The sequence below is a fragment of the Callorhinchus milii genome, unplaced genomic scaffold (genome assembly GCF_018977255.1).
Source record: "Callorhinchus milii isolate IMCB2004 unplaced genomic scaffold, IMCB_Cmil_1.0 Scaffold1, whole genome shotgun sequence".
NCBI classification, from domain to species: Eukaryota; Metazoa; Chordata; class Chondrichthyes; order Chimaeriformes; family Callorhinchidae; genus Callorhinchus; species Callorhinchus milii.
Window position 1 is genome coordinate 59187839 of NW_024704742.1, and position 14488 is coordinate 59202326.

A 14488-nucleotide genomic window follows, 5' to 3' on the forward strand; every position below is an offset into this window, starting at 1 on the left:
TCTACAAAACACATTATTTAAGCACTAAGTATCAAAGTAAAATTAAGGGAATGTTGGCTCCTAATACGTTCTGAATTTCAGGGAAGCGGGTGAGGGAAAAGTACTCCATGATGTTACATCGTGCTTTCAGCCACTATGCTCCAGATTATTGGAACTTCATGTCTCAATCCCTCAGTCTTGCCCCCTCTTTCAAATCACACCTGAAGACTTTCCCCTTTGACCACATCGTCGGTCACCTCCAATCTTTCCAGTTCAGCATCAAACCACACCGCTGTTAAGCACTCCAAGATGCTAGTCGTGTGAAGGGCGCTATATAATTGCAAGTTGCTGTTACATGAGGGTTCTATCTCCTGTTCTTTAGGTGGATGTTAATGTTCCCATGACACTATGTGAAAAAAGCAGGGAGTTTCTCTTGGTGCCATGACCAGCAATCCTCTACATAAAAGTGGTCATTCACTTTACGGCTGTTTCTGAGACATTGCTATGTGCCATTTACAGTATATCATGTGATGTGCTTTGATAGAGCCTCCCAACATGAAAGACAGGACATCAAGTGTGCAGATTATTATTATTATTATTGTCCTCCATATACAAGAGATGAATGGAAATCTAAAAACAAAAACTGACGAAGGTCATGGACCCAAAATGTTGACTCACGTTCCTTTCTCCATAGATGCTGCCTGACCTGCTGAGTGTTCCCAGTGACTTCTGTTTTTATTTACAAGTGATGAATTACTTGCGATATAGCTGTGCACAAAATGGTTGTTGTGTCTGGGTTCAAATGTAAAAGTCTGCTTTATACTGGACATTTTAATTTCTATAAAATGCAGTGAGACATTTTGACATGATAAATTACTATGAACATTTAAGGTCTATCTTCTTTCTCAGTGTGATAAAAATCTTAAATTCACTACATTTTCCCACCAAGTTAAATCCTATCACTGTCCTCAAACGGTTAATTTTCTAATCTATTCTCATGTGTATAATTATTTCTTGAAATAGAAATGTTTCCAACTCAAACTGAATATTTTGAGGAATTTGCTGCAAAAACAGGTATCATGGAACATTGCTCTGCTGCTGTACGTTCATTTCATGGCTGCTGCTTTTGCCTACAAAATATACAGCTATTACACTTTATGGTAAGTCCTGTGAAACACTTACACTTTCACCCACCCTAAGTGAAAGACACTATATCAAATGCAAGGTTCGTTATTATTTCTCTATGAATTCCTGGTCACACTGTTGGAGGTAGTGATATATAGGGATCCAGCTTTGTTTTGGGAAGAGAGTTGAAAAACAATTGAGAATGAACCACCTACTGATTCATTGGCACCGTCAGTCAGCTCCAGGGAACCATCTGTAACAACTATAGTTATTCCACACCCCATATGGAGAGAATACATAGCTCGCAAAATGTGAGTGGGAGAAAGGCCAAGAAGTAAGGATTTATATAAATAATGAGAATAATAACTTTGCTTCTCATATATTGTGGAGTCAGGTCACACATATTGACTACATTTGGTATTCAACTGTCCCCCATTCTATGTTGTATTAATTCCACTGCACAGGTGTCATGTACACTGAAGTAACTGAACATCATCAATCACAAATGCCTAACATTGAAGAGCAAACTGGTTAAACATAGGTTCGGATGACAGAAGCTTCTATTTATAATGACATCTCAAAGCGCTTCACAGAATAGACTGTAATTTGAATTAACCATATATTTGTGGGCAAAACAGTTTACATTTACATTTAAAGCAGTTTACAGAAGGTTCAGGCTTTAATCCTTTCCTATGAAAAATATTTTGAAATACTATAGAGCCCAAGATATATAGTCACCCCACTTTGCAGTATATCCTAAGAAGTGATTTGAGACATCCACCTGACATGATAAACATTACGTCAACTGTAAGGATTATTATTATTAGATTTTTTTTACTTTGTAATGACTGATGATACAGGCAAGACTTTTCAATATATTTTTTAATCACTACATTGAGTGTGTGCAAACAAATGACAAAGACCTGTCAAAGGTTTTTCATGAAGATGATTTTCCTTTAATAGAGGGGAAAAAAAGTCCTAATGTCTCTGTTTTATTTAACATGCAGCTAAATTTAAACTTTAAATTTGACCAAATCTCTCTTCCTCAAAATCATTTTGGGTTTTTAGATGTCCAAGTTATTCTTCAGATTTAACCCATTATTCCTCAATGTGTCTACACTGAGCCTTAACTTCCCATTATAACCTTTAATATTTGGCTTCACTGTATCTCAAAATACTACTGTGGCATTACCCCTGTTATGTAAGTGTTCCTTCAATTCATTATTGCCTCATCATAGATTTAGGTTACTAGGGTATACTTTATTTATTTGTGGGAACCTTTAAATAAGACCCCAATGGTGAGTTAAACATTCCTTTTATCCAATTATTCCAATTACACAGGCAGCATGAAATGTAAGGGGAAAGAGCAACTGGTGCCAGAGCAACTTTATTTTCTCGTTAAACAATTGTCCTTATCAACAGGATGTCAATTAAAAGAACTGCATTGAATTTCCTCAGTTAGTTCAATTAATGCCCCTCATTGTCTCATTTATGCCAGAGTCCTATGGAATCAGATAGCGCACAAGATTATTTGGAGGAAAGGACAAATGGGATTAGCCCACGGCCTCTTGCTATTAGTTCAATTAAGTCAAGATCGTCCCCTAGCATTGACAAACAAAACCACATTTAACTTTTTAGGGACTGGAGGAACTTTTCTTTCCTTTGTTTACCGAAAATACAAATAATAATAAATAATCCTTATTCTTCTTGTAGACTAATAAAACAACAATGTCTGTCTGCGCTTCAAGAAGGATCTCAATAATCGATTGACACAGAGACATGATTTATACCTCATCGGACGGAAAGGTCTTGGACCTGGGAGTGACACGTGCATATCTGTTTTCTGCTTTATCTTCTTTGGTTCATGAGTTATGACCTAAAATGTATTTCAGTTTTGCTTTTTTCACTGCAGTTACACCTGGGGGCCGCACTGGTTGACCATGGTGTTGTGGCATCCTGCATCACAGAGCCCGCATGTAGCCAAGCAGCGGCGGGGACCCCAAGCCTTGTCTCTCAGCACCAAAGAATTAGGTAATTAGGTGACTCCTTCCAGGAGAGAGTGTACATTTGATTTCAGACACAGGGAAATGTACATATGTAGTTGGTAAGATTATGTAGAACTCTCAGTCTGTCTTAGATTCTCTTGAGCATGGTGACAGATTTCTGGATGTATCAGACACCCAGTTGACCAAAACAATTCCCAGAAAAGCTTCAGGACAACACTCTAATGTTTTTGGTGGTCCTTCCTGGAAAGTAAGCAGGAAGCTTTCCAATGCCTCATACAAGTGAACTGGAAGGTTTTAGTTGGTGACTATACCAGTTTTAACCCCTGTTTAAAGTCTAGGGTCCCGAATGTCTTAATATCTGTGAACTGGCACCTGTGACTTTCCAGGCAGGATGTGTGCTTCCCACAGGGGAAGTGATTATACAATCCAGAACTGGCAACAGAAACTGTCCTTTTGTGAGGTCTCAGCAGCTGCAACTGGAGAATCTCAGGCACAACAATAGTTTTCTGCACTTCAGACTCCAGCTGAATAAACTTTAAAAATCCCTTATTTGGTGAAGCAGGAACTTATACCCTGAGGACCTGACAATTATTCCTATATTTATTTGTTATGATATTTAATCACTGCCACACAACATTACTGATATTTTTCACTGAACTGTGATCTCCAAAGAGTGTCTAAAGAAGCACCCATAATGAAAGCAGTGCTTTCAACTTGGACCCAAGGTCTCATTGAGGCAACGTCAAGGACATTGTGATATTCAACCCTGGAGAATACGCTGTTTATATTGTGTGGGTGCTTTTGTCAGTGGTCAGTCAGATGTACACCGCTGGAGTGCTGAGGCTCCACTAATATATTTTTATTACCCAACAGCTTCAGTACCTTAAATTTAATTAAATTATGTTATATTTATTGATTTTCAGCATCAATTTGTATCGCTGATGCATAAAATAACATTTTTATGGGGGATGGTGGAGGAGGGGAGGGGAAATATGACCAAAAGCACAGTCAAAGAGATAGGTCTTGAGAAGGACCTTGAATGAGGTGAGGTAGGGAGCGAGTCAGAGGGACTCTGGGATGGAGTATTGTATGTTGCATGGAAAGTAAGATTCCTTCCTTCTCAAGGTTATTAATACATTTCATGAACAATAGTAATCCAGAGGAGCATCCTTAAGGGATTGTGCTTGTCACTGCTGCCACCGTGAAATTATTCTGATGAATAGCTAGTATTTCCTGTCTATTATCTAGACAATTCATATCCAATTTGTAACTTCCTCCTTGATCACACAAGCTTTTAGCTTAGCCATAGGTCTCCTATAAGGGGCCTCGTCAAATGCTTTCTCTAAGTGAAGATTTATAATGTAACCCCTTCATCCACTCAGTCATATCTTCAAAGAATTCAAAGAATTGCAATATATTTGTTTCATGAATTCATATTGCCTTTGATTCAACACGTTTGTTCCCACATGACCACACTTTTAAAAACTTTCTTTATAAGAGAATTTAGTATCTTTCAGTATCAGTATCAGCAGTATCACTACTGACATGAGATCCAGAATCAAGTTTTGACCTTTCTCAAAGACTGGAATCACATTAGCTGTACTCGTAGCTTTCTTTCTCCATTCCTGGGCCCAAGTAGCTGTCCAAGATTTTCATTGTAGCTCTCCTTCAACCCTTGTATCATTTTGCAATCTCATACATATTGTATTGCAGATTTGGAAATCATGCAATTCAGACTCCCATATACAATTTTAATGAGTTGAATATTGGATTGAAGGAGTCAAAGTGGAGACTGTTGGTGCAGTAATGATATTCTGCTTCTTAATGTCCAGAGTACCTTATAAATACATTTACTAAGTGTAGCACTGACAACCAGTGGGGGAATCATAAAGTACTCATAAAAATCCTTCATTTTGTATTGAACTGTTAGGCTCTTTGATTCTCAATGAAGCAATTTATTGCAATGCCAATCATCTAGTGGACACATGGACATTTTAGTTTTGAATCTAACATTGCTGATGAATTACTAAAGAATTAGTGTAAGTCTAGCCCCTGGTGGAATTTCTCCATCTACCACACCCCACGCATACTTTCTGCTAACTTGACTTGAATGCCATTGTATTGATATGCTGTAAGTTTTTTGTTTACATTTATATGATACATTTCAGGATACATAGTATTTGCTGACACATACCCTGAAATTGTGGACATGCGGATTCACTACCCCACTTGGTCAATTGAAATATTTAAGAGGGGAATATATCAATATTTCACATGCAGGTATATCAGGGAAGGGATATTAGGACTATGGTTAAAGGGTCAGGAAATAGTATTAAATTGTATTTTAGCCTGATCTAATAAAATGGTGGAGCAGACTCACTGGGCTGAATGGTTCACTACTCCTGTTCCCACCTTCTTATGATATAAATACACTTAAACAACAATGTACAGCACCAGATCTAATTTGGAACAATGAACTCTTAAGCATTTAGTACAAGCAGTAATGGGTGGTGCATCTAATTGTGCCTTGTGATGTTTTAAATATTTTCTTAAAATGAAGCATAATAGATGTTATTACAACAATGCATCATTGAAGACAATTTAAGTGTAACAGAGATCTCTTGAACTTGGTCTGAAATTTCTCATGGTCTTAATCTTCAGACCAATGTCCTATTAATAATTTACATTTATACAACACCTTTCATGTTGGAGAAGTCACTTTGCAGAGACTGAGTGGGATCCTGAGCTGACTGGGGAGGGGGATGGACGAAGCTGCTAAAAGCACAATCAGAAGGTGAGCTGTGGTTTGAACGAAATGGACAGGTTCTGTATAGGTTTCGCAAGCTGGAGTGAGCACCCAGGGAGGTTGATGTGGTCAATGCCAGAGGCAAGCCAAGCAGGAGAGCTTCAATAGCTTGAGGAAATGTGGAAAATTCTTTAATCCAGCATTAATTTGGAAGCTGGCATGCTTGCAGTTTATACAAAACTGCAGAAAAACGGCTTTCAAATTTGTCTGGATTTATGATTTTCCACAATTCTGTACGCTCTTAAATTTTAGGGCAACAGTATTAAAGGCTACAATGCTGAAGATTCTCAGAATTTGATCTTGGAGTTCGCTTCAACTCTATAAAGGTAGTGAGATACCAGTAGGGAAGTCACAGATTTGTCATAGCCTAATACAGACTTGGTTCAACAAGTGATGATTAATTTTGTATTCAAACGAATACAGGAAAGAGAGTATCACAGGCAGAACAAGCGATACATGAAGCTTTCTTACTGACAATCAATGCAGATGTTTTGCATCATCACAGAATACTGAAGTGCAGTATAATTGGAAACACTGCTAACATCTGTGGTGAATTTAAATTTAAAAAATTACATTAAAAAGTCAGCAGCACCCTCAGTCTCTTTGCTATCTATTGCCTGTCACACTTAAGAGGCTCCATGTGCTTGCTGTGCATGTACCTTAAAGAATCTCTTATTATTGCATCTGACAAGTTTTGTTTACTTGATAATATTGAGTCTTTGTCAAATGCTATCTTGTGTCATGGTGAACATCAGTGCTTCAGGCATGCTATTTTCATTTCTGATTTATCACTGTTTAGCCCATTTTATCTGCCTTATGTAAGTCAACATCGTCTCCTGATACCAAATGGCCATTACAACAATTCTTGTAAAATCTTTGCTGAACATCAGTATCTGCACTGATAAAATAATAATCCTTACATTTCACGTTGGGAGGATTTCTGAAAGTGCTTCAACGATATACTACAAAAAAGTTTAAAATTCCATTTGCAATTGCTATATTTCAGCTCCCACCCCCACCTCAGGAGTTGTTAGACACTTTAAAGTGTCCTCTCGACATGAAAGGTACAATATAAATGTAAATTGCATTGTAAAGTCGGATCGACTTCAAGATCCTCACTCTCGTGCTCAAATCCATTCACTCCCTGGCACCTCCCTAACTCTCCAATCTCCTCACTCCCCAATCCATCACCCTGTGCCTCCACTTGACTGGCACTGACCTCCTGCTCGTCCCTCGCGCCCTTCGCCCCACCATCAGAGGTTGTGCTTTCACCCACTACACCCCAAAACTCTGGAATACTCTCCCTCAATCACTCCGCCTTGCCCCCTCGCTCCAATCTTTCAAGTCCCACCTGAAAACTGTGCTCTTCGACCGTGCTTATGGCCACTTCCCCCCTCCCCCCTTTCCCTGGCTTGGAGTCAGGCTCCGCCACTGTTAAGCACACTGAGACTCTACCCTGCATGAAGTGCAAATTGTTTTGTTGTTGTAAAGACCCAGCAACTCATTTCAATATTATCATCTTAGGGAGAAGTGCCTAATTTGACTCAAGTTCTGGAATACAATTAATCTATCTATTCTTAAAGACATTGACTCCAGGTAGGAATTCCCAGCACCAGTCCCACTGTATGAAATGCTTTGAGATGTTCTCCTGATGTGAAAAGTCTCTATGTAAATAAATATTGTTGTGGTTTCAGTATTTACAAACAATATTGTATTAAAACCGTTGGCAGTGGAGAAGGGTGGGGGGGGGTCACACTAACATTCACCCAATGAAAATGATGGAAAGGGGCGGAAGTATATTTCTGTCCCTCCCCCAACGTAAAAAGCTTTCACTACTTTGTATTAGGAAACGGTGGACAAGATTGACTGGAGCAAAAACAGGCTGACATTGAACAGCAGATATGGGGGAGTGGATAGATATTCAACAACAACAATTTGCATTTGTACAGCACCCTCCACTCAGAGTAGGGTCCCGGAGTACTGGGCAGAGGCAGAGTCTGCCAGAGGGAGAGGGAGGGGGAAGGTGACTGTAAGCATGATCAAAAAAAGGTCTTTAGATGAGATTTGAAGGTGGGGAGGGAGGGGGAAAAACAACAACAACAAGATTCCATTTATAGAGCGCCTTTCACGTCGGGAGGAGGTCCCAAGGCGCCGATGATAGGGCGTTTGGGGCGGGGGATGTGGAGCAGACCGGAGCCAGAGGAACGGAGGGTACGGGCAGGTAGGTAGGGGGATAGTAGGTTGGAGAGGTAGGAGGGAGCGAGGCCGTGAATGGCCTTGTAGGTGAGGATGAGGATCTTGAATTCGATCCTCTGGGGGATGGGGAGCCACACTCAGCGGGAGAGGGATTGAGGGAGAGAGTTCCAGAGTTTTGGGGTACAGTGGCTAAAGGCATAGCCATCGATGGTGGAGCAGGTGGTGGTGTGGGGGGTAAGCAGATTGAACAAGTAGGGAGGTGCGAGGGCATGAAAGGATTTGAAAAGGAGTGAGAGGATCTGGAATTGGTAGTTCGGAGCCAGTGAGGCCAGGCGAGGACTGGTGTGATGGGGATATGGAGTTTTGTATGGGTGAGTATCTGGGCATATTCTGTAGTTTTGGTCGAATATTTTTGCTGATTAGGAAGTAATCAGAAAGAGTTTTATTTTCCTGAAAGGATTAGATGAAAGTGGAAAGTAGGCTGGAACGTAATCTGTGGAAGGAGTGAGCGATATGGGCAGAATGACATTTTTTCTTCTGTAACCTTTTGCTTCAATATGGGTAGGTGCAATTGCTTTTCTTTTAGTTTCTAGAGGCTCACTAAGACAAAGGTTGAGAACCCCTGGTCAAGCCTCTTCCATCTTTGTGTCAGCCTGACTCAGTGCAAGTGCCACGCAGCCTGTTCTGTGTTCCTGTAACTGCTATATATTTGGGTTGATTTCGCTTTAACCGGGGCCACGTGGCGGTCCCTCATGGTTGATTTTACCTCAAATGTTTGTGGATGACTAGGGTGTACCTATCAGAGGAGCCCAGCGATCATTAATCAAACATTAGGAAGGCATGATTGGTTGTAATTTCAACCCCTGGCCAACCCTCCCAATCTCCAGCTTCCACCCCTCCCAATCGTAAACAGTTTCCACCACCAGTACAATACAAAATACAATAAAAAATTGCATTTGTATCGTGCCTATCATGTCGGGAGGATGTCCCAAGGCATTGTGGTTAAAACAGCATAAAAGCCAGGCAATGGCTTAACATATATGTCTGAAATAATAATAATAATCCTTGCATTTGCTATAGCAGCTTATCACGTCTTTGAGACATCTCAAAGTGCTTCACAGAATATACTGTAAAGTGAATCGACTGTGTTTTGTGGGCGAAACGCTGCAGCTAATTGCGCACAGCAGTGTCCACAAACAGTCAAATAATTAAGTGATCAAATTATTATGATTTTTTTTGAAGGGATTATTACCCCTGGAAAAGGGATCTGCTAATCGACTAACAACCGGGTTTCTATTTATTGCTAGGTAAACAAAGGCGTGTGGAGTAAGGAAACATGCCCGACATTTCACCCTGGTGGGAATCAAACCCAGGTCCTCTCGCTTGCAAATCAACATGTGAAGATGCAACTATAGTTTTTGTGAGAAATAATACTTGATACACAACATTCAGGCTTCCAAAATGTTTTTTCTGTAAAAACAGGGAACGAACAGAGCCATTTCTTGCTGTCAGCCTGTTGAGTTTAGAAATCAGGGCGAAGTGTTGATTTCTCCACAGCTAAGTCATCACTACCCCAGCCATCCTCCTCCATGATTAATGATAGGTATTTATTCCATATTACATTGAGGTTACAAAATAAATTAAAGAAAAAAAGATACGTGCACCATACCATTTACTAGATTATTCACACAAGTGTGATTTCCCTTCATTTAAAAAAAACAAATCAGATAAACAATTATGGAAACAATCTGCAAAGCAAAATGATTTTCAAAGCGATAAGCCCGATCAACTTTCCCATCTCAGCCTTCTGCACTGCGCGTCACCTTACAGGTTACAAAACATATTGACAAAATAATATGCTCTTTGTAGTGATTAGGTAAAATGTTGATACTGAATAACCTTGGTGAAAATCAAATACATTGACTTTTTTTTACAAAAACGATTTGCGAGGAAAGTATGTGTATTTTCTTGAAGAAAACATAAGGAGTGCAAAGAATGTAACAAGCCGCTCGTTACAAATCCACAGTCACTACACTTCACAGTAAATCCTGTGAAATGCTTTAAGATGTGAAAGGTGTTAGGTGATAATTATAATAATCCTTAATTTTGATTTCATGTCGGGAGGATGTCGCAAAGTGCTTCACAAAGTGCAGTGAAATGACTATATTTTGCAGTCAAACACCAGGTAGCCAATTTGCACCCAGTAATGTCCCACTAACAGCTATGAAGTGAATGACCATCTTTATTTGGGAGATTACTGGCCGGGACATATATCAAATGCAACAATTATTATCACAATATATTAAAAGAGGAGTACCCCCATCTGGAACAGTACTGTAGCTCTAATATATGTCTGCTTTTATAACTACAAATCAAAATTAACTTATTAAATTCTATTCGATTACTCACACAAGAGGTTCTGTATTATCGTGCTGGTTTGCCAGGTACCCAGCAATATGAAAAGCTAGAGGGGAGTAGACACAAAGTAAGGGTGGAGTGGGAGGGTGTACTTAAAATATTCAGACAGCAGATACAGTGCTGTATCTCCAACTAATGTAATTGCCAGGGAAAATTTATTTTATTACAATGCTTTGCATAAAATGGCTTGCAGCATTACCATTTTCCATATTCGTTTTAATTTCACATGAATTTTAGCAGAAAGCAAACAGCCAGTTATGCAACATTGTAACAAGGTTGCAAGGGAAGCTTTTTGAAGAGTTGAGCGGCATCCAGTTAGTTGAAAACTTTAAAATTTAAAGTCTGAATTGGAAAAATAAACTGGTTCACTTGAGGTAAATAATTGAGTTATTTTATTCCAATGGGCATAAGAATAATCCTTGCACTTGTTAAAGCACCTTATCACTTTGAGACATCTCAAAGCGCTTTGCAAAGTTTTCCGTAAAGTGCAGTGATTGTGAATTTGTAGGTGAAAGTGACAGCTCACCACAAACAGCCATTAAGTAAATAGCCGATTATTTTATTTGGGAGACTGCTGTAGGTTGGATATCGGAAAAAAATCCCCACTCTTATTCAATAATGCCATGGAATTTTTAATATCCAGATGGGACTTCTGTGAAGGGCCATATCTTCGATATTGCAGCATCTAGCAATGACATAACCAGAGTTCACTTATCACGGACACATCTGAGTCCCTTTTGCACTGTGAAGTGAAGAACAACTACTGTGCTCCTTGAGTTCAAACAATTAGAGGCTCAACGACTTATTTCAGCCTGTAAGATAAACTACTGCAGACTTTTTCACTGTAAACCTTTCAGACCAGAGTAACAATAAAAAAATTCCACCTTGAAATCCTGACCCATTTTAACAATGCCAATAAATCTTGTTAATTTTCATATGGAGCCAATAGAGATGTTTTAAGATGATTTTACAAGCTTTATGCTCATTGACATCTTAGGATTCAGAATCTTATAAACATCTGAACCATTACCCACCAGGCCAATGCAAAAGCTGGAATGGGACAAGTGCTTCCAACAATTTAGTGAACTAGCTCGGTCTACCGATTAAAGTGAAAAAAAATTGCATCACATCACTCCTAGGCATTTGGGAATATCTATTGCAGCAGAAACACATTGCAATTGGAGAAATAGATAAAAGTGTATGATACCATGCTAAAACACTGGATCAGTTTGAATGATATAATGATATTAATAATCCTTGCATTGAAGTTCTCTGGGAATCTACTCTGTGTGAGGGGCGCTATATAAATGCACGTTGTTTATGTTGTTCTTGATGTAGAACCTTATCACGTCATGTTGAGATGTCTCAAAGCGTTTCACAGAATATTTTGTAAAGTGGATTGACTGTGTATTTTGTGAGCAAAATAAACTATTCTAACAATAATAATAATATTAAAATAATAATAATAAAACTAATGATAACAATCCCTCAAAAAATACCAATAATAAATTGGTCATTTTCAATCCACGACTGTTTGTGGGACACTGCAATTGGCTGCCGCATTTCGCCCACAAATATATGCAGTCTATTCTGTGAAGTGCTTTGAGATGTCTAGAAGACGTGGAAAGCATTATATTAAATGTAAGGATTATTATTATTATTGTTGAAAACAAGTCTGAAAGGCCAAGAAAGTCAGATGGACCTTTGAGATACTTTATAGCTTTGTGGTTCATCATAAGATCATGACTGTGCTCTTGTACCCAATAAACAGCAGAAAAGTCCTTCAGATGATCAGTCTAGCCAATGAAAAGATGATGCACACGTTAATTGTTTTCACATTTGCTTTCATAATTAAAACTAAGATCAAATTCCATGAATCTTTAATACAAATAAATATCAGTGGAGAATGTTTCACAAACTGAATTTTGATAAGCACAACTGGGCCAGATATTCCTTAAGGAAGTGCAAGAGGTGACGCTCTGGTTAATCTTTTTAGGAGCTCCATTAAAACTGAAGCTTTACCTGAGATTTAGAAAAAGAACTGATTAATTGTTCAATCATCTCACTGCTATTTGTGGGATGTTGCTAGGGCAAATCAGCTGTCATGTTTGCTTACACATCCACAGCCACTGCATTTAAAGTAACTAATTGTATGAAATGCTTTAGAAGTTTCACTGTAAGGTACTTTATCAAAAACGCAAGTGATAAAAAACATAGCAGCTTCTGGAAAATCTCTGTATTTTTAGCAGTATAAAATACTGCTTCAGGTGTGTGGAAATCAACAAGAACCATTAAAAATCTGCCACGATAAAATGGCCCGAGAGGAAATATGTCAAACCTAAACTATTTACTGATCTCGAAAATCCTGTTCAACTTTGACTAATACTAGAAATCTCTATTCACGAGTCACCAGCTCCGATCCACACCTTTTGAAGATGTTTTCCATCTCATCTGCTAAAAGCAATATCTTTTGACAAAAATACAGGTCCTGTTATTATGAAAGATTCCCTGATCATTGTGTTTATTACATTGGAACGCAAGGAATGTACAGGAATGGAAAAGGTCATTGTAGTCTATCTGATATATCCCAAAGATAATGAAAAACTTTACAGTATTCTATCTCTCACGCCCTCAAATCGATCTATTCACAAAGTAGCTATCTAATTCCTTCTTGAATTGGCTCACTCAGTTTGCTTCCACCATCTATCTGGAGAATTTTTTTCAAATCCTCAACAATCTGTGTAAAATAGTTATATCTGAATGGTCAATTCATCTTCCTTCATCTGGAATTTGAGTTTGGGGTTTCCTGGCATATTTTTTGCATTTCTACTACATGATCTTATTTTATTTTACTTATTGCAAATATCGCTTTATTCAATTCTTTCATAGATCTATTAAACTATTAAGTTTCTTGATTTGCAATTTTGCAGGAATGCTTTCCCCCAGCTAGAGTTGATCATCTTACTTGTGCAATGAAGCACATCATTGAGTAGAGATGCCTTACCAATTGGAACTTGTGCAAATAGAGAGGGATTTCACATTGGATCAAAGTTTAACATCTCTGTCCTGGCTGGAAGCTACAAAGTGGAAGAGGGGCAGAAGAAAAAGGCCCTGCTTGGACAGGATACATCACATTCTCCTATAGAAGTGCCATCAAGTGAATGGATTCTGAATGTCTTTTTGAAGACCGTTTTAATAATGTACATCTCTTTATCCCCTGTGGGGTGTGTTAAGGACCAATAAGTGATGTATGACCTCAATTTGACAGTGAGATTGCTTTCTCAAAGCTCAGAAAAGTTTCTAATATCACTGAGAAGGGTTGGAGTTTAGCCAAATGGAATGCTTTCTTGCTGCATGCATGCTGTGTTCAGGGGTCAAGGAGTGCTGACGATTTATGCAATTCATATCAGCTCTCTGACTGCATAATTAATGAGGATATTTAGACCATATTAGTCTTACTGAAGCACATATTTTTTGTGAATCTGGCTCAGTCGTTAGTATCAGAAGATCATGTGTTCAGTGTCCGCACAAGGACCTGAATTGCTGAGGAGATGAATACTAGCAGTTCAGTAGGCAAATGCACCATTTAGTATGGTATTGATGCACGTAGACACAGAAGACTTAGATTTGATCCGCACTTAGTCGACTGAAATAAGATGAACTATCAATGAGAACCCTACCATTAACAACAATATATATTAACATAATGCTTCAGTGTGTCATCCTTGCTCAATTAGTGGCATGCTAGCCCCTAAGTCAGAAAGTTGTAGGTTCAAACCCCGCGTCAGGACTTTGAACTCTTAGAGTCTTGGCTAACACTCCACTCATACAGTCTTGTTGGAGGTGTCTTCCATTGTCGGTTCTGTCGTCCTTTGGATAAGACGTTAAACTGAAGTCCTGTCTGCCTGATCAGGTGGACATTAAAAGATCCCATGTTACTATTCAAAAAGAGAAGTGA